Source organism: Gopherus evgoodei, chromosome 5 (genome assembly GCF_007399415.2).
Source record: "Gopherus evgoodei ecotype Sinaloan lineage chromosome 5, rGopEvg1_v1.p, whole genome shotgun sequence".
Classification (NCBI taxonomy): Eukaryota; Metazoa; Chordata; order Testudines; family Testudinidae; genus Gopherus; species Gopherus evgoodei.
Window position 1 is genome coordinate 89,480,917 of NC_044326.1, and position 21,303 is coordinate 89,502,219.

At 44.5% G+C, this 21,303-nt stretch overlaps 1 protein-coding gene across 7 annotated transcripts in view; it reads right to left on the bottom strand.

Annotated features, from left to right (window-relative positions):
- The window catches only part of GAB1 (GRB2 associated binding protein 1), a 136,393-nt gene that overhangs the window by 87,491 nt on the left and 27,599 nt on the right, over positions 1 to 21,303 (bottom strand). The gene's annotated exons all lie outside the window — the stretch shown is intronic.

Below are 21,303 nucleotides of genomic sequence, written 5' to 3' on the forward strand. Positions count from 1 at the left end.
AAGTACTATATACCTTTATACTTTGTAACTAATCAACATGGCATTACATAAAAAGGTCTCTCCTTCAGTTGATTGGTATTTGAGTGCAACTATATTTGAATCAAACTTGCTACCTACAGGCAACTCTGAAGTGAAATGAACAAGTTTATTGTCAGATTCTACAGGACCAATAAAGTATTTTAAAACCAAGGCACTTGATAAAGACGAGATCTGTTTGAAAATAAAGGATGGGATTGCCGTATACTAAGTGGTAATTATAGCCATTAAACATGCAAAACGTTCAGTTGTGGTTTTGCCACAAGCTCAGAATAAGGGTTCAGAATTGCAAATGAGTGCAATACCCAGGAGAGAGATTGTGGCTAAGAGTCAGTCCTTACCTCCATTCTGGTTCTCCCATTTTTCTGGTAAGAAGTAAACTATGTTGAGGACACACCCAGCATAGCTTACATTTGCCAACACACCAGCCCAGCTAGCTGCCTGTCATATTTTGGGGGAGGGAAAAGGTGGGAGGGTGAGAGAGAGAGAGAGAGAGCGCCTTGATTCTATCTTCTCACCCACTTGGGCAAAGGCAGTTGGTGGGGAGAGGACATATTAGCTCGGTGGAATCTGCTTTCCTTTCCACACTGCTACCATGATGCTGGTTGCTGGTGCAGGAGACTGGGGATGTCTTACTAGCTGGACCTCAAATTCGGTCCTGAGAGAATACTAATATTAAGTACTTGTCTGCACCAAAGATGGTCTCTGAAATTCCTGTGAGGAACAAATCCAAAATAGCTAACAGCAATTGTAACAGTTTGAGCTATATCTTTAAGGAGGGTCAAACTGAATAAATTACACGGGAATATTGAAACAAATATCTTAATCAGCAAATTCCAGTACAGCTTTTTAAGATTAAATACTTTCTTAAAAGATCAAGTAATATTCATAGATTCATAGACTCTAGAACTGGAAGGGACCTCGAGAGGTCATCGAGTCCAGTCCCCTGCCCTCATGGCAGGACCAAATACTGTCTAGACCATCCCCAATAGACATTTATCTAACCTACTCTTAAATATCTCCAGAGATGGAGATTCCACAACCTTCCTAGGCAATTTATTCCAGTGTTTAACTACCCTGACAGTTAGGAACTTTTTCCTAATGTCCAACCTAAATCTCCCTTGCTGCAGTTTAAGCCCATTGCTTCTTGTTCTATCATTAGAGGCTAAGGTGAACAAGTTCTCTCCCTCCTCCTGATGACACCCTTTTAGATACCTGAAAACTGCTATCATGTCCCCTCTCAGTCTTCTCTTTTCCAAACTAAATAAACCCAATTCTTTCAGCCTTCCTTCATAGGACATGTTCTCAAGACCTTTAATCATTCTTGTTGCTCTTCTCTGGACCCTCTCCAATTTCTCCACATCTTTCTTGAAATGCGGTGCCCAGAACTGGACACAATACTCCAGTTGACGCCCAACCAGAGCAGAGTAGAGCGGAAGAATGACTTCTCGTGTCTTGTTTACAACACATCTGTTAATGCATCCCAGAATCACGTTTGCTTTTTTTGCAACAGTATCACACTGTAGACTCATATTTAGCTTGTGGTCCACTATGACCCCTAGATCTCTTTCTGCCATACTCCTTCCTAGACAGTCTCTTCCCATTCTGCATGTGTGAAACTGATTGTTCCTTCCTAAGCGGAGCACTTTGCATTTGCCTTTATTGAACTTCATCCGGTTTACCTCAGACCATTTCTCCAATTTGTCCAGATCATTTTGAATTTTGACCCTGTCCTCCAAAGCAGTTGCAATCTCTCCCATTTTGGTATCGTCTGCAAACTTAATAAGCTTGCTTTCTATGCCAACATCTAAGTCGTTGATGAAGATATTGAACAGAGCCGGTCCCAAAACAGACCCCTGCGGAACCCCACTTATTATCCCTTTCCAGCAGGATTGGGAGCCATTAATGACTGCTCTCTGAGTACAGTTATCCAGCCAGTTATGCACTCACCTTATAGTAGCCCCATCTAAATTGTATTTGCCTAGTTTATCGATAAGGATATCATGCGAGACCGTATCAAATGCCTTACTAAAGTCTAGGTATACCACATCCACCGCTTCTCTCTTATCCACAAGGCTCGTTATCCTATCAAAGAAAGCTATCAGATTGGTTTGACACAATTTGTCCTTTACAAATCCATGCTGGCTATTCCCTGTCACCTTACCACCTTCCAAGTGTTTGCAGATGATTTCTTTAATTACCTGCTCCATTATCTTCCCTGGCACAGAAGTTAAACTAACTGGTCTGTAGTTTCCTGGGTTGTTTTTATTTCCCTTTTTATAGATGGGCACTATATTTGCCCCCTTCCAGTCTTCTGGAATCTCTCCCATCTCCCATGACTTTCCAAAGATAATAGCTAGAGGCTCAGATACCTCCTCTATTAACTCCTTGAGTATTCTAAGATGCATTTCGTCAGGCCCTGGTGACTTCCAGGCATCTAACTTAGAAAAGTGATTTTTAACTTGCTCTTTTTTTATTTTATCTTCTAAACCTACCCACTTCCCATAAGCATTCACTATGTTAGACATTCCTTCAGGCTTCTCAGTGAAGACCGAAACAAAGAAGTCATTAAGCATCTCTGCCATTTCCAAGTTTCCTGTTACTATTTCTCCCTCCTCACTGAGCAGTGGACCTACCCTGTCCTTGGTCTTCCTCTTGCTTCTAATGTATTGATAAAAGTCTTCTTGTTTCCCTTTATTCCCATAGCTAGTTTGAGCTCATTTTGTCCTCTGCCTTTCTAATCTTGCCCTTGCATTCCTGTGTTATTTGCCTATATTCATCCTTTGTAATCTGACCTAGTTTCCATTTTTTATATGACTCCTTTTTATTTTGTAGGTCATGCAAGATCTCATGATTAAGACAAAGAGGTCTTTTGCCACATTTTCTATCTTTCCTACCCATCAGAATAGCTTGCTTTTGGGCCCTTAATAGTGTCCCTTTGAAAACCTGCCAACTCTCCTCAGTTGTTTTTCCCCTCAGTCTTGATTCCCATGGGACCTTACCTATCAGGTCTCTGAGCTTACCAAAATCTGCCTTCCTGAAATCCATTGTCTCTATTTTGCTGTACTCCCTTCTACCCACCCTTCCTTAGAATTGCAAACTCTATGATTTCATGATCACTTTCACCCAAAGTATTAAATATTAAAGTATTTAAGTTGTGAGTACCACACACACACACACACACACACACACACACACACACACACACACTCTCTCTCTCTCTCAGGAAATACATTTCTCTCTTCTGGTAGTTTCAAGATTCTATGACGTTCCCATACTAGTCCAGAGCACTGTGGAGGGGAGGGAAAAGGTGGGATGGGACAGGAAATGGGGGTCAGAGAGCACCTTTCACTTTAGCAGAAGGATGAGGCTATAAAATTGCCAAGTATATGCCACCTCCCCCACCTTAAGCTTAACTGATCCCATTGCTCCCTCTCCAACAGGTACAGGATCATTTCTGAAGCCCTTGTACAAACATCTCTGTCCTCAGGCACGGTCACCTTACTGTCACAAACCAAACATTTTTTACTACCTCTAAGTTATGGGAATTTTTCCCTATAAAGAAGTAGAGAAAACAAACTTCTGTGATAGAATCTGAGTTACATCCATCAAGTGAGAAGGAACCAGCAATGGTAGAGGTAAAACAATCAAGACGAAACAGTTGTTGCAGTACAAAAAAAGAGTATTAAAATCACACTCTAAACAAGTGGCAAGTAGGAGTGGGCTATGTTCCTATAGTAGGGAAAAAAGTAATCTAAACATCAAAACCATAAGCCACAACCAGCTGTGAGGAGAGATTTTAGGGGAACCACTGACTAGAATCTAGAAGTGAGACAAAGGACTTGATGTGAGCAGCTGTAGCAGTTTGTTCTCCTTTTCCAATCCCAAACTATTGTTTTATTACTTGATAGACCAAATCCTACAACGAAACAGCTGCTGAAGAAGATGACATTGACCAAGATGTAATACAATTTTCTTAGATGTCCTTCAGCACATAAGGTGACTTACTCCACCACACAGTATAGAAGATTATAAATCTTCATTCTCAAATAGTCACTTTCTGGGTGTTTTCAGACCCATTTCAAAATGATCATTCTCTGCTTTGTTAACTGGGATTTCTCCAGTTCAACTGTACTTTGGATCCATGCCCCAATGAGTCTGTATTATTTTACATAGTGAAATAGCTGTGAGAGGGATATGTTTGAATAGTTTTAAAGAAAGCCCCCTGTAGAAGCTTCTTTTGACAAAAGCCTCACTCACACTTGAGTTTGGTAATTAGAGGTCAGTATCTAATGCTCCTTTTTTGCCAAGGTCCTAGAGAAAGCTGACAGCAAAGCTTGTACAAGATAAATTTATGTCTGGAATCAGTGCAGGACAATGATTAACTCCAATGGATAAGAAAGGACTGTTTTTGTTGGTTTTATTTGATACATTATTTTTCCTGCTCCTGTCAAACACTAGATTAGGCATCGCTAATGTTCAATCCACAAGCTCTATACTGGGATCCCACAGGGCTCTAGTAGACAGTAAATAATGGAGGGAACCTCCATTACTAAGCAAATCTCTCCTAAGTAATGCAATCCATACCAAAATGCAAAATTCCTTTGGCAGTCCAGTAGAGGAAGAGTAAAGAAAGGAACAATGATGGTAGGTAAACCTCCAAGGTCGATCTGGAATCAGTTTCCAGTCAGATTTACAGAATAACCAACTATTTCCCTAGAGGAGAAGACTCTGTTGCAATAGGCTCTATTGCAGAGAGACAAAGAAGATGCAGGCATCTGCTCTCCACCCCACAGGAGAGAGACTGGGGAAAGAATGACTAGCTCAGCAAGCACAGCAACAGGAAAGGCTTCATATTTTAATGTAAATACATTAAAAAAAAACAAAAACCCTGCCTCTATTTAGCTGCACTGAGCAGGAATATTCTGTCCCAAGCAGTAGCGCCAAGAGAAGAGAAGAGAAGCTTTCCCAACTTAGCCCTGGTACACTAAGGGGTTTGGTCAAATTTAGCCACGTTAGGTCGATTTTATAATGAACGCGTCTACGCAACCAACCCAGTTCTGTTGACCTGTAGGGCTCTTAAAATCAACTTTTGTACTCCTTCCAGCAAGGGGAGTCGTGCTAAAATGGATCTTGCTGGGTTGAATTTGGGTAGTGCAGAAACAATTTGACGTTATTGACCTCCAGGAGCTATCCCAGAGTGCTCCGATGTGGCTGCTCTTGACAGCGCTTTTAACTCCGATGCACTAGCCAGGTACACTGGAAAAGCCCCAGGAAATTTTGAATTTAATTTCCTGTTTGGTCAGCATGGCAAGCTCAGCAGCACAGGTGACCATGCAGTCCCCCCAGAATCGCAAACGAGCTCCAGCATGGACCGAACGGGAGACACTGGATCTGACTGCTGTATGGGAAGAAGAATCTGTGCAGGCAGAACTCTGATCAAAAATAAGAAATATTAATATATATGCCAAAATCGCACAGGGCATGATGGACAGAGGCTCCAACAGGGATACACAGCAGTGCCGCGTGAAAGTTAAGGAGCTACGCAAGCCTACCAAAAGAATAAGGAGGCAAACGGTCGCTCTGGGTCACAGCCCCATACAAGCCGCTTCTATGATCAGCTGCCTGGCATTCTAGGAGGGGACCCTACCACTATCCCACCACTGTCCATGGACACCTGCAAGGAGGAGTCTCATACAACGGAGGAGGATTTTGTGGATGAGGAAGCGGGTTTCTATCCATCAGAGGAATGAAGTTCTGGAACAGCCTTCCAAGGGGAGCAGTGGGAGCAAAAGGTATATCTGGCTTCAAGACTAAGCTTGATAAGTTTATGGAGGGGATGGTATGATGGGATAGCCTAATTTTGGCAATTAATTGATCTTTGACTATTAGCGGTACACATACCCAGTGGTCTGTGATGGGATATTAAATGGGCTGGGATCTGAGTTACTACAGAGAATTCTTTCCTGGGTGTCTGGCTGGTGAGCCTTGCCCACATGCTCAGGGTTTAGCTGATTACTATATTTGGGGTCAGGAAGGAATTTTCCTTCAGGGCAGATTTGCAGAGGCCCTGGGGGTTTTTTCGCCTTCCTCTGCAGCATGGGGCAAGGGTCACTTGCTGGAGAACTCTCTGTACTTTGAAGTCTTTAAACCACGATTTGAGGACTTCAAAGCTCAGACATAGATTAGGGGTTTGATACAGAAGTGGGTGGATGAGATTCTGTGGCCTGTGTTGTGCAGGAGGTCAGACTAGACCAGAGGTCGGCAACCTATGGCATGCGTGCCAAAGGCAGCATGCGAGCCCATTTTTGATGGCACGTGGGGCGGGCTGAGCTGCTCAGCCTGCTGCCACTCTGGGGTTCCCACTGTTGGCCCCTTGCCAGCCGGGGTCCTGCCGCCGGTCCCACTCAGCACCCGCTGCTGGCCTGGGGGAAGGAACCCCAAGCTGGCAGTGGGCTGAGACCCCAGCTGGCAGGAGCCAGTGGCCGAAACCCCAGAGCAGGGCAGGCTGAGCTGCTCAGCCTGCCGCCGCTCTGGGGTTCCAGCTGCTGACCTCCTGCCAATTGGTTATCAACTGATCACTCAGAAGCCTGTGTGAAGCTTAAAGTATCCAAATACATGCCACCAGACATTGGAAAACTCAGCAAGGAAAAGCAAGGGCAAGGATCACACTAAACTAATAAGATCTGCATTTTAATTTAATTTTAAATAAAGCTTCTGAAACATTTTGAAAACCTTGTTTACTTTATAACATATAACCAAACTACTGTTATATGTAAAACGATAAAATATATTACCGGCACGCGAAGCCTTAAGTTAGAGTGTATACATGAAGACTTGGAACACCACTGCTGAAAAGTTGCCGACCCCTGGACTAGACGATCATAATGGTCCCTTCTGACCTTAAAGTCTATGATTCTAGGAGGAGGAGAATGCACAGCAGGCAAGTGGTGAATCCGTTCTCCTCAGCAGCCAGGACCTTTTCATCACTCTGGAGCCAATACCCTCCCAAGGCGGGATCCCCAACCCTAAAGGTGGAGAAGGCATCTCTGGTGAGTGCACATTTGTAACTACAGTACACGGTTTAAAAGCAATCGTGTATAAGGTCTGATTTGCCCTGAAAACTGGGGATGCATTCGTGGCCAATACAGCTACTGGAAAGGTCTGTTAACATGTCTGGGGATGGAGCGGGAATCCTCCAGGGACATCTCCATGAAGCTCTCCTGGAGGTACTCTGAAAGCCTTTGCAGAAGTTTTCTAGGGAGGGCTGCCTTATTTCATCCTCCACAGTAGGACACTTTACCACGCCAGCAGCAAGTAGTCCGGAATCATTGCAGCACAAAGCATGGCAGCGAATGGTCCTGGATTTTGATCACATTCAAGCAACATTTGGTCTTTATCTTTCTGTGTTAGCCTCAGGAGAGTGATATCATTCATGGTCACCTGGCTGAAATAAGGGAATTTTTGTAAAGGAACAGTAAAAGGACCCCAGTCATGCAGGGCTGTTTGAGCTTGCCTAAAAGGGATCATCCCAGAGAACAGCCACGTGATGGGGGGGGCAGTGTGTGTTGCACATCCACCCGAAAACTGCATCCTCTCCTTTTCAATGGCAAACCCATTGCTTGCTATGGGAAAGGAGGACGCTGCAGTCTGAAACCATTACCCACATTATGAGGGCATTAGAAGCCAACACCATGTACCCTTTGGCTTACCATGGCTGCCTGGCAGGCACTCAATATAAAAGGCAAAATGCGACCTTGTACCTAAAGCACGTGCTGTCTGCTGTGAATTGCTTGATTCACTGTGAAAGAGTCTCCCTTTTGTTCTCAGAAAAATATCATCTTAAATTTTACTCTCCCTTTTTATCCCCCTACAGGTGCAAATGTTTCTATCATCTCCCTATCTCTATCATCTCCGTCTCTGAGGTTATCGCAGATTAGAAGGTGAAAAAAAAACAAACCACTCTTGCGATGACATGTTTTCCGAGCTCATGCAGTCCTCCTGCACTGATAGGGCACAACTGAATGCATGAAGGCATTCAGTGGCAGAGTCCAGGAAAGCATTAAGTGAGCACGATGAGAAGAGGCAGGGAGGCGATGGGGGAGCAAACGGACATGCTCAGGCATCTGGTGGAGCTACAGGAAAGCCAACCAGAGCACAGACTGCTGCTGCATCCACTGTACAACCACCTGCCCTCCTCCCCAAGTTCCATATCCTCCTCATCCAGATGCCCAAGAACGCGGGGGGGGGGGCACCCCTCCGGGCACTCAGACACTGCACTCCAGAGGATGGCCCAAGCAACGGAAGGCTGTCATTCAAACAGTTTTGATTTGTAGTGTGGCTACAATAAGAATTGTGGCTTTGTCCTTCCCTCGTCCCCCACCACACCCCATGCCGGCTACTTTGTCAGTTATCTCATTTTTTAAAAATTAATAAAGAAAGAATGCATGGTTTCAAAACAATAGTGAGTTTATTTCTTTTACCAGTTGTAATCGAAGGGGTGGGGGGAGGAGAGTGGTTGGCTTACGGGAAATTAAAATCAATGAAGGGGGCGGGTTTGCATCAAAGAGAAACACACACAACTGTCACATCATAGCCTGGCCAGTCATGAAACTGGTTTTCAAAGCCTCTCTGAAGCTGTGCTCTTCTAATCACCCTGGTGTCAAAATCAGGCACCAAGTGATTTGCCTCAACCTCCCACCCCACCATAAAAGTCTCCCCCTTATTTTCACAGATACTATGCAGCACATAGCAAGCATCAATAACAATGGGAATATTGGTTGCACTGAGGTCTAACCTACTCAGCAAACAGCGCCAGCGAGCTTTTAAACGTCCAAAGGCACATTCTACCACCATTTTGCACTTGCTCAGCCTACAGTTGAACTGATCCTTACTACTGTCCAGGCTGCCTGTGTTTGGGTTCATGAGCCATGGGAGCAAGGAGTAGGCTGGGTCTCCAAGGATAACTATCAGTATTTCAACATCCTCCACAGTAATTTTCTGGTCTGGGAAATATGTCCCATCTTGCAGCTGTTCAAACTGCCTGGAGTTCTTAAAGATGCACACGTCATGCACTTTTCCCAGCCATCCCACATTGATGTCAGTGAAACATCCCTTGTGATCCACCACTGCTTGCAGCACCATTGAGAAGTACTCCTTGCAGTTTACGTACTGGCTGGCAAGGTGTTCCGGTGCCAAAATAGGGATATGTTTTCCGTCTATCGTCCCAACCACAGTTAGGGAACCCCACTGCAGCAAAGCCATTCACTATGACCTGCACATTTCCCAGAGTCACTGCTCTTGATTGCAGAACGTCAGCGATTGCACTGGCTACTTGAATCACAGTAGTCCCCACAGGAGATTTGCCCACCCCAAATTGATTCCTGACTGACCAGTAGCAGTCAGGCATTGCAAGCTTTCGCAGGGCTATCGTCACTTGCTTCTCAACTGTCAGGGCAGCTCTCATCTTGGTATTCCTACACTTCAGGGCAGCGGAAAGCAGCTCACAGAGTTCCAAGAAAGTGGCCTTACGCATGTGAAAGTTTCGCAGCCACTGGGAATCATCCCATATCAGAACACTATGTGATCCCACCAGTTTCTGCTTGTTTGCCTGGCCCAGCATTGGCATTCCACTGTATCAACCAGCCCCTCTGGCATCATGATGTCCCAAATGCCACATCCTGTGCTTTCAGGAATGTCTGTGTCCATGTCCTCCTCACAATCATCCTCATGCTGCCGTCTTTTAGCCAGGTTCTTCACATAAAGCAGTACAATGCTCACAACAGCAGCAGTGAGCTGAGCAGGCTCCATGCTTGCCGTACTATGGCATCTGCACGGGTAACCCAAGAAAAAAGGAACGAAATGATTGTCTGCAGTTGCTTTTACAGAGGGAGGGAGGGAGGGAGGGGAGACTGAGGACATGTACCCGAAACCACCGGCGACAATGTTTTTGCTCCATCAGACATTAGGAGCTTAATCCAGAATTCCAATGGGCAGCGGAGACAGTGGGAACCGCGGGATAACTGCCCAAAGTGCACCACTCCCATGAGTTAGCCACAGTACTGAGGATGCACTCCGCCGACTTAATGTCCTTAGTGGGAACATACACAACTGACTGTATAAAATCGATTTCTAAAGATAGATTTCTAAAAAAATTGACCTAATTTCGTAGTGTAGACATACCCTTAGGTTTTGAGTTTTTCCTCAGGAAGTGTCTGCTCTTTACACCTAGACCCCATTAAAGAAATTCCTTCAAAGGCTCCATCCCCTCCCTCCAATCCAAAAGTTCATAAATCTGAAGCTCTAGCCATCTTGGATTAACTATTCACAACTCCATCACCATGTTATATTTTGCAATTGACCTGAATGCAGCTACAGCAAGAATGCCTATGAAAGCTTAAGGTGCCAGGACCTGTTCTTATGCTACAGCTACATTCACGTAACACTAATTCAAAGACTCCAGTGCAGCCTGAAGGCACAGATACAGGAATGTGTAACTCAAAGTCATACACGCACAAAGAAGCTGGAGCTTTCTTCTCTCCCTGCTACTGAATTATCTATTTCCACCATGCTGAATTTGGTACTAATGACACAATGCCATATCAGTCAGTCTGAAAAAGAGCTGCCTCTAATATAGTCATCTCAGCAAAACAGGAGCCATACAGGTTTTGAATTAGTAAAATATTTGTCTAATTTCCCCATCCTTCCCCACAATTCAAGGAAGATCAAATAAGGAAGAGTTACCTGCAACTTACACCAGAGGATAGAACAGGGATCTCAAACACGGGGCCCACAGGCTGAGGTTATTTTCTGTGGCCTGCGAGGTCCTCGCAGCCCCCCCGCCTTCCTCCAGCATTTACCCAGAGCGGCTCCCGCCTAACGCACACAAGGGGCAGGGCAGGCTCCCTCCCTGCCTGTCTGCTCTGCCCCTGCGCCACTCCGGGAAGCGGACAGAACCTGCGGGAGGAGGGGCACAGGGGTGTGTGTTGATGTTGCTTCAGGCACCACTCCCAGCAGCTCCCGTGGTTCCCTGTTCCCGGCCAATGGAGATGCTGAGGGCGGTGCCTGAAGCAACAGCAACACACACACCCCGTGCCCCTGCTCCCCCACGTTCCAGCCGCTTCCCGCAGCAGCCTGCCCTGCCCCCAGTTCACGCTGGGCCAGAGCCCGCTCCCCGAACTCCTCCTGCAGTTGAACCCCCTGCCCCGACCCCCTGCCACACCCCTTCTGCACCCCAATCCACTGCTCTGAGCCCCCTGCTGCACCCTGCACCCCTCCTGCACCCCACCCCTTCCCTGAGCCACCTGCCGCACCCCTCCTGCACCCGAATCCGCTCCCCTGACCCCCTGCCGCACCCCTCACCCCTCCTGCACCCCACAGCCCAACCTATTACCCTTAGCCCCCTGCTGCACCCCGATCCCCTGCCCTTACCCCCTGCTGCACCCCTCCTGCACCCCAACCCCCTGTCCTGACCTCCTGTCGCACCCCTCATCCCTCCTGCACCTCACACCCCAACTCCCTTCCCTGAGCCCCTGCCACACTCCACACCCCTCCTGCACCCCCTGGTTTCATGGAAGGGGTGGAGTGGGGGCGGGGCCAAGGGAGTGGGGAGGTGTCAGTAATGCGGCCCTCAGGCCAATGTATTAGTCCTCATGTGGCCCTCGTGGTCATTTGAGTTTGGGATAGACTATAATGTGGCTTTTGCAAAACCTCAAGGCTAATATGACTGCAATGATACTTATGGCAAAGGATTTATGGTAAGAAACAAATTTCAAAACAGTACTCTGGATTAGTGCAAGAATGCAAGTCCTTTGGGGCAGGGACTGTCTTTGTCCTGTGTTTGTCCATGACTAGGATTCCTAGATGCTACAGGAATACAAATAAATAAAATAACAAGAGTGCTCAATCTGCTGCACAGTCTTGCGAACTTGTATGCAAGTGTGCATTTTCAAAATGTTTTGAATCAGATTTTGTTTGCACAGATAATACAATTTCATTCACCTTTTGGTCTTTTATGTTAGGGTTTTTTGTTTTGTTTTTTTTAAGTAAAGAAAAATATTGTCCGTATGAGTTATTTTCTTACATAAAAAGTGAAAATGTCAGACAGTCCACATACTCAAAAGACTTTATTTTAGAACATTAATTTTTACAGGATTCCTAATTACTTTTTTGGTTTGAGGAGGTAAAAATATGAACTTCCAAGATGAAAAGCTTTAGATAGTTACAGGAAGCAAAGCTCTTATGAAACAACATGACAACGGAAGTATATTTATAGGTCAGCGGGGGGGGGGTGAGGGGGAAGGCAGTGAAATCAGTAGTAATAGCTGCAGGATTCTTATGTAGGAAATAAAAACAACCTAAAAAGAAAAGAGAAAAAAAACTTTACACAGTAAACCAAACATGGGGGAAATATTTTTGCTATTTCTGATATTACTGAAAAAGTATTTTCTACTTTAATACTAGCTTCTCTTTTTGCCTTATCCAGTTTTCATGAGATGCCTTTGCCAGTTTCCATAATTAAACCCATTAAATAAATAATTATATGGCTATAACATATGTTGCTGTGGAGAGGATTGAGATTGCAAAGATGCAAGCTTTTACTCCGTCACTGCAAGGTCACATAAAGGATAAAATGAGAGACAGAGAGAAATTATGGCTAAAAACAGGTTAATTATGTTCATGTACATTGTAGAGACACTGTTAGTAAAAAGCAGAATTCTCTATACTTGAAATTTTTCTGAAGTGCAAGAATCCTGATTTGTCCCCCTACCTTTGTAGCAAGCAGTATAAAGGACCATAAGTATGGCTTCCTTCTCACTCATCATTTTGGTGTAGTGTTGTAATACACCTTCATGAGAATGATTCAGAGAAAGTTAGACAGGTGGGTATGAGGGCCACTTGGATTTCATCCACCTCCTAAACTGGACCAGCACCTCCTCTCCTTCCCAAGTACCCATACAAGAGACAGCAGACAGAGACAGAGACTCCATTAAAGACTATATGCTCAGTCACCTTTTAATAGATGTTCAAAAGAGATGCAGACCAAAATTTTTACCCTCCCACAGGTAAATGGATGTCCGCTACATGACCCTACCAAAGAGCAATGACTTAGTATGGGAAAAACATGTATTTATAGATCTTCTGTCCAACATAGCATGCTGTACTAACAGCTAAGACAACATGCCATCATCAACTTATTCACAGACACACCATGTTATCACTGAACTGACAACAGTTAGAATGACAAAAATGTCATGTCTCATGGATTAAAAAAAGCCTAAAATGAAAGGCATGACCTAACGAGAAAAGGCTACACACCCACATTCTTGTACAGTAAACTTTTAAATTAAAAATTTTGCTACATTTTACTAGTAAACATTCTTTTCAGAAAAATGGCTTTCTAAAAAGGTTTCAGTAAGAAAGAGCAGTCAAGCATAAGTTTTTAATAAAATATATAATTTGCTACAAGACAGCCGTGGAACAGTTTTAAAGTCATTTAAATTAAGCCTTTAAAATCATTTAGTTAAGGCTGCAATTTACTACCAGAAATGGCCATATAAACTTTTAAATTAAGGGACAGGCTATAAAGATTTAAAATTGGGAAAACAAAACAAAAAAAGGAACACACCTGAACTGAACTTTCAAACCAGTTATTCCAGTTTAACATTTTGCTTCCTGAACTGATGTTGTGTAAATAAGACCTACTGAACTAATGCAATACAAAGTTAGTCCTGAAGCATAGAGGTAAAAATATTATTATTGTGTTGGGCTGTACTAATTGTAGCCTTTACAAAGTGAGGAAGAATGATCACACTATTCAAACACAATATAGGTTATACATACACACAAAAAGCTATATATTAGATCATGTTCAATGATCTCCAACTACCAAAAAAGCACTCACACCTCACACTATCAGATCCATCTCTGCTCCTTGAAATTCAGGCAATGAGAGCAGCAAGAAATGCCTCCTACCACATCCAGTTTGCCAGATGACTGCACCCTTTCTGCTCAGATGAAGCCTTACAAATCATGATTCACACATTCACCCCCTCAGGAGTGGAGTACTGAAACTTTCTTTATCCAGGATGGACAAACAAGGCCTTACAGAAATTTCAGATGGTGCAAGTTCAACAAATGTTAGTAGGAGTCTTCATGGCTGCTTATTCTCCTCCATCACTGCCAGATCCAACTAAAGGAACTGGTCCTGATCTTCAAGGCACTCAGTGGAATGAGGTCAACCTAAATAAAAGACTGACCTGAACAAGAGGCTTTTTTAAAAACTAGGCAAGCTTAAATAATCAACGAGGAACAGGAGCCAATCAGTAACCTCTTTCCCCCACCTCCAGCCAAAAAGATTTGCGGGTCATGGTGGATGATCAGCTGAACGTTAACTCCCCACGCAACACTGAGCAAAAGGGCTAATCTGAAAGGTAGTGGACCCAAGCAAGGGACCTGTCACAATTAGGCATGCTCTCTGGTCGCATTTCATAGATTGATAAATTCCATGACCAGAAGGGATAACTGTGATCATCTAGTGTGACCTCCTATATAACACAGGCCATAGTGCTTCCCCCAAATAATTCCTAGAGCAGATCTTCTAAAAAAAATCCAGTCTTGATTTAAAGATGGTCAATAATGGCAGTGTTCCCTCTAATTTTTTACGTCTATGTGCGAAATGAATGTTGTTATGTGCACCAATATGGAGGTGATGTGTGGTGGGGCTGAAGGGTTTGGAATGTGGGAGGGGGCTCAGGGCTGGGACGGAGGATTGCGGTGGGGGGGTGAGGGCTCTGGTTGGGGCTGCGGGCTCTGGAGTGGGGCTGGGGATTCGGGTGCGAGAGGGGGCTCAGGGCTAGGGCACCGTTGGGGTGGGGGAGGGATGAGGGCTCTGGCTGGGGGTGCAGCCTCTCAGGTGAGGCCAAGGATGCTGGATTTGGGTTGCAGGAGGGGGCTCAGGGTTGGAGCACAGGGTTGAGGTCTAAGAGTGTGAGGGCTCTGGGTTGCAGGCTGCCCCACAGCTTCAGTGGAGAAAGACGACTCCTCCCAGCCCTCTCTCACCACAGCAGCTTGGGGGTGGAGGAAAGGCATCTCTCCTGGGCTGCGGCAGCTCTGGTGGATCTGGGCTGGGCCAGGACAGGACAGGGGAGGAGCGCCTCTCCCAAACTGTGCAGCCGTGCAGCCATGCAGCTTTGAGGGAATTTAGAATGATAGAGAATTCATCACAACCCTGGATAAAATTGTTCCAAAGGTTAATTACTTTCAGTGTTAAAAATTTATGCCATATTTCCAATCTGAATTTGTCTAGCTTCAGCTTCTAGACGATGAATCATGCTATGCCTTTTTATGCTAAACAGAAGAGCCCATTATCAAATATTTGTTCCCCATATAGGTATTTATATAGACTAATCAACTCACCCACTAACCTTCTCTTTGTTAAGAAAATAGAGTGAGCTCCTGGAGTCTATCATTAGAAGGCAAGTTTTTCAATGCTTTATTCATTTCCATGGCTCTTCTCTGAACCCCCTCTCATTTATCAACATCCTTCTAGAACTGTGGGCACCAAAACTAAGCACAGAACTCCACCAGTGGTTGCACCAGTAAAAAATACAGAGGTAAAATAACCTATCTGCTCCTACTTAAGATTCCCATGTTTATGCATCCAAAGATCAGATTAGCCCTTTTGCCCAGTGTCACATGGGAGTTCATGTTTAGCTGATCATCCACCATGACCCCCAAATCTTTTTGAGAGTCACTGCCCCCCAGGATAGAGTCTCCAATACTATAAGTATGGTCTACATTCTTTGTTCCTAGATGTACACATACGTTGAGCAATATTAAAATGCATACTCTTTGCTTGTGCCCAGTTTACCAAGTGATCCAGATTGCTCTATATCAGTGTCTTATCTTCTTCATTATTTACCCATATTTTTGTATGATTTTATGTTTCCTCTCAGATCATTAATAAAGGTGTTAAATAGCATAGGGCTAGTGACTGACCCAAGTGAGACCCCATTCAAAAAGACACACATTCAATAATTCTCCATTTACAGTTACATTGTGTGACCTGTCAGTTAGCCAACTTTTAATCCATTCGCGTGCCATGTTAATTTTATCTTTCTAATTTTTTCATCAAAATGTTATGCAGCACTAAGTCAAATGCCTTACAGAAGTCTATTACATCAGCATTATTACCTTAATCAACCAAACCTGTAATCTTTGGGGGGAAAAAAAACCCTCAAAGTTAGTTTGACAGGATCTATTTTCCATAAATCCATGTTGATTGGCATTAATTATAATATCTTCTTTATTAATCAAGTCCCATATCAGCTGCTTTATTATCTAGCCTGGGACGTTGGGCTGACAGGCCTATAAACTATCTGAGGTCATCTTGATTACCTTTTTCAAATATTGGCACAACATTAGCCTTCTTTCAGTCTTCTGGAACTTCCCTGGTGTTCCAAGACTTACTGGAAATCACATTAATGGTAGATAGAACTTCTAAGCCAGCTGTTTTAAAACTCTTGGATTCAAGTTATCTGGACCTGTTGGTTTAAAAATGTCTAACCTTAATAGCTGCTGTTTAACTTCCTCCTGAGACACTAGTGGAATGGAAAGAGCATTATCATATGATATGACTATATCATCTGTTTTTCCAAATATGGAACAGATTTTGTATTGCATACTTCTGCCTTTGCTGCATTATTACTGATAATTCTACCATTTCCATCTAGGAAAGGACTAATACCAATGACAGGAATCTTTTAGTTTCTAATATGCTTAAAAATCTCCTTATTGTTCTTCAGTCTGCTGGCCATAGATTTCTTCTTGTATTCCTTTGCTTCCCTTGTTAATTTTCTACAATTCCTAGATTCTGATTTATATTCATTACTATCAATTTCCCTTTTCTTCCATTTTTTAAATAATGATGGGCCCCTGGCACCTGATACTGTGTTCTTGTCCTTCCTCTGTGGTAGTTCAAAGTTTTGTCTCCATTCATTGCATAAGAGAGCATTAACTTCATATTCACTTCCAGGTCCAGTTAAAGCCCTTGTCCTGATCTTTAAGGCACTCAATGGGATGAAGTCAGTCTATATCAAAGAATGCCTCTTCACTGATGACACTGAACTACTGGGTGGAAAATGAAATAATAAAAGCCTAGAGAGAAACATCTGGCAGTTGAGGGAAGGACTTTCTTAGTGGAAGGTCACTGTCTCCAGATGAAAGCCAAATGGGCCAAACCTAACGCAGTTCAGATCCCATTGTAAAACTAAGCTTTTAGCACAAGATTACCTACAATAACACATTCAATAGTAAATAATAATAGGATAAGGTAAAAGATGTAAGAATCCAAGCAACTAAACCCAAATATACAAGAGAAGATGCTCTAGTAATTCACCTTTATGCGGGATTAGTTTCTAGGTACTTCAGTAATCGTTGCTGTGATGGGGTGGGGTGGACTAGACCCAAAGGATCCCTGCTGGAGGCCTCAGGGTTCTGCCACACCCATCCCAGGAAAGGAGCAGTAGAGAGGTCCTCCAAGCAGCCTAGAGTGATTCTGAGGAAGCAACTAATCAGAAGGACTGATGGAATGGCCAGTCAGGGGCCAGGAGGGACCTATAAAAAGGAGCTGCAGAACAGATCAGCAGTTAGTAGCTTTTTGGAGCTGGAGGAGGGACTGCGTACTTGGCTGGAAGAGCATCAGGCTCACAGACAGTTGAGTGGGGGCAGGGACCAGGGGAGTGAACAAAAGAATGGCCCTACTGGGTCAGACCAAAGGTCCACCTAGCCCAGTATCCTGTCTTCTGACAGTGGCCAGTCCCAGGTGCCCCAGAGGGAATGAATAGAACACGTAATCATCAAGTGATCCATCCAACCCCGGTTGCTCATTCCCAGTTTCTGGCAGAGGCTAGGGACACCATTTCTGAGAGGAGGGTGAGAGGATCCTGGGGGGCTGCTAGGACTGAACCAAAGACAGTTTGTTGATAGGGACCGTGGCACTATTGAAGGAGCTTGTGGCCGGTTGTGGGGACTGAGCCCTGGGGATACGGCCCCATACCAGGGCTGGGACTACTTACTGAAAGAATGCAGACATACCCAACCAGAGGGGGTGCTTGTCAGAGGTGGGTGACAACCCTGCTACAGTTAGCCTATAATATTTTAGGCATATTGAAATCTAAACAATTTATGTAGTGTTGTGTTGTGTAATGTAAAGCTGGTCAAAAAATGGAATTCATCTTTCAAGAAACTGAGATTCTGAAATTTAGTTTTGTTCCAAATCAGGATGAAAAGTCAGAATCTCAGGGTTTTTTTAATGAAATTAAATGTAATAGTCCAAAAAAAATTCTTCTGATAAGGTTAAAAGATTTCATTAAGTATGTTTTTAACTATTATACAAAAATCAAAATATCTCAACTGTCATATTATAATTTAACATAACTCATAGACTCATAGACTCATAGACTCTAGGACTGGAAGGGACCTCGAGAGGTCATCGAGTCCAGTCCCCTGCCCTCATGGCAGGACCAAATACCGTCTAGACCATCCCTGATAGACATTTATCTAACCTACTCTTAAATATAACATAAGTTGAAACAAAACATTTCAACATTATCAAAATGTTCCCATAAGCATTTCAATTAAACAGATACATTCCAATGAAATGTTTTGACTTTGTCAAGTCAGTATTTTCTGACGTGAAACTGTTCTGTCTGGAAATTTTTGACCAGTTCTAGCTAATCAAAGCAGTGTATGGGTATGTCTATAGTCAATAGAGACAAGGCACCAGAGCAAGAGCATTTAAGCAAAAAGCAGACATAGTCACAATTAGCCAAATCCTGCAATCCTACCTCAAGCAAAATTGTCATTAGCTTTTGGAAATCTTCCCCAAGAAAGGACAGCAGGATTTGGTTCAGCAGCAGTTCTCGCTCTCTTACTGTACAGCAGGTGTGGGCAAACTTTTTGGCCTGAGGGCTGCATCGGGTTTCGTAAACTGGATGGAGGGCCGGCTCCCACCTCCTATCTGCCTCCCCTGGACTCCTGCCCCATCCAACCCCCCCGGGAGGACGGCCCAATCCACACACCCCTGCTCCCTGTCCCGCCCCATCCAACATCTCTTTTCATTCCCGGCTGCCTCCCCAGGACTCCTGCCCCATGCAACCCCCCCTTCTCCCTGTCCCCTGCCTGCCCCCGGAACCCCTGCTGCCTCATCCAATCCCCCCTCCTTCCTGACTGCCCCCATTCACCACGTTCCCCCCAACCACCCCGCCCCCTATCCACACCCCCAACCTCCTGACCACCACCCCAAACTCTCCAGCCCTCTATTTAACCTCCCCCCTCGCTCCCTGCCCCCTTACCGCACTGCCTGGAGCGCCAGTGGCTAGCAGCACTACAGCCGCACCACCCAGCTGGAGCGAGTCATGCTGTCGCCACCGCACAGCACAGAGCACTGGGTCAGGCCAGGCTCTGCAACTGCGCTGCCCCAGGAGCTCATAGCCCTGCCGCCCAGAGCACTGCACCAGTGGTGGAGCGAGAGAGCTGAGGCTGCATGGGAGGGGGAACAGCAGGGGAGGGGCCAGGGGCTAGCCTCCAGGGCCAGGAGCTTGGGGGCCGGGCAGGATGACCCCACGGGCCACATGTGGCCCGTTGGCCGTAGTTTGCCCACCTCTGCTGTACAGAGTAAACTTGCTGAGTAAAGCAATGTCTGCCATTTGTTGGTAGTTTAGAGTTACCAGTTTAGGGAAAAGTGTCACCTAAATTTTATGCTGAGTAACTGTTAGATTTCTCTGAAAGAGGTCTTCCAGTAGAATACATATGAACTACAGGAAGTCATTACATGTGAAATACAAGAAGTATCCCAATGGTGGACTCCAAAAAGTATTATCTTATTAATATGTCTGAGTAGGAAGGAACGGAGTTGGAAAGTCAGTAGACGTGGGGGAGAGGAGGAGCAGTAGATTTTAAAGAATTCACTTGAAATGGATTTTCAAGAACCACTGGCATTTTCAATTTCTTTTAAACAAGCTGTATAATGCAGTAATAGGGATTCTGTAACATCCATTTACTTTGCTTAGAAGCACCAATTTTTGTGGTACAGGAAGTGGTGTTCATAGCACACTAAGACTATATGTCTTCCTGCCACAAAGAGAAAATAATGAAATCACCATTATGAGATGTCTAAGGAACACACAGATACAGCATGATGACACATTAGTGGCATATAAATTAGCACAATAAGTTCTTACAATTTAATATATTATAGTACACTTACTTAGCTTTGCAGTCTTTTAACCACACTGACCTAACAAGACAGGCAAGTTTGGATTATACAATACGTAAACAAGCCTTAAAGCAAATGTAGTAGGACAAGTTGAAACACTGGTCAAATTAGTTAAATCTCACTACACCTGAAGGTAGCCTCTTCATTTTCATTTATTCCCAGGAAGAACTATCTAACCAGTTACTACCATCTCTAGCTTTTTTTTCTTTTCTGGGTATGCTACTGAGAGGGTAGCAGCAGAATAGCTGTGGCACTGTACAGCATCTGCAGATTTTCTGGATCCCTTTCAGCTGGGCTTTAGGCTCAGTTATGATATGCAAACAGAACTTTTGTAGGCAAAGATCTGTTGCTGGTCCTGGCAGAAATCAAGTATCTGTGCTGAATATTTTAGCCCTATCATCAGTCTTCAATACCTATGTAAACCCTAGCAGACATAGCTGAACTGCTCAAATAGATACAGTCCTTTCTCTCATGAATCCACAGGGTTGTGTGAGTGACTTCGGTTGGACTCCCACAGCTCTCTTCTCTTTTCACCATAAATTCTGTTCTGCCATTCCTCCTCTTCAATGTATATTTAAAATCTTTGGGGAAAGACAGAGGCAGTATGGGCTGTACTACCACTATTGTGAGGCAACACTAAGCTCTAGGTCTGTCTTTCCATCAGACCTGGCTGATGCAGTCTGTCACCTCTCCAAATATCCAGCTGAGACTAAGGCTGGAGGGAGGGCTAGCTGACTGAGGCTCAGTTTAGAGAAGACAGAGGAGACAGCAGAGTTCACGTATGTCCCCTCAATGCTGGGAGATCTGACCCAAGAACCTCTGGATGTCAACCGGCAGAGGGCAGTAGGGTGTTTATGGGTACAGCGATTCTCGGAGTTCACCAAAAGAATGTCATATAAGGCCACAAATGAAAGCTTGTCACGCTGGTCATCAATCATTGCAAAGATGTATGAATGGTAAATATGGAAGATCTGGGGGGGGGGGCGGGG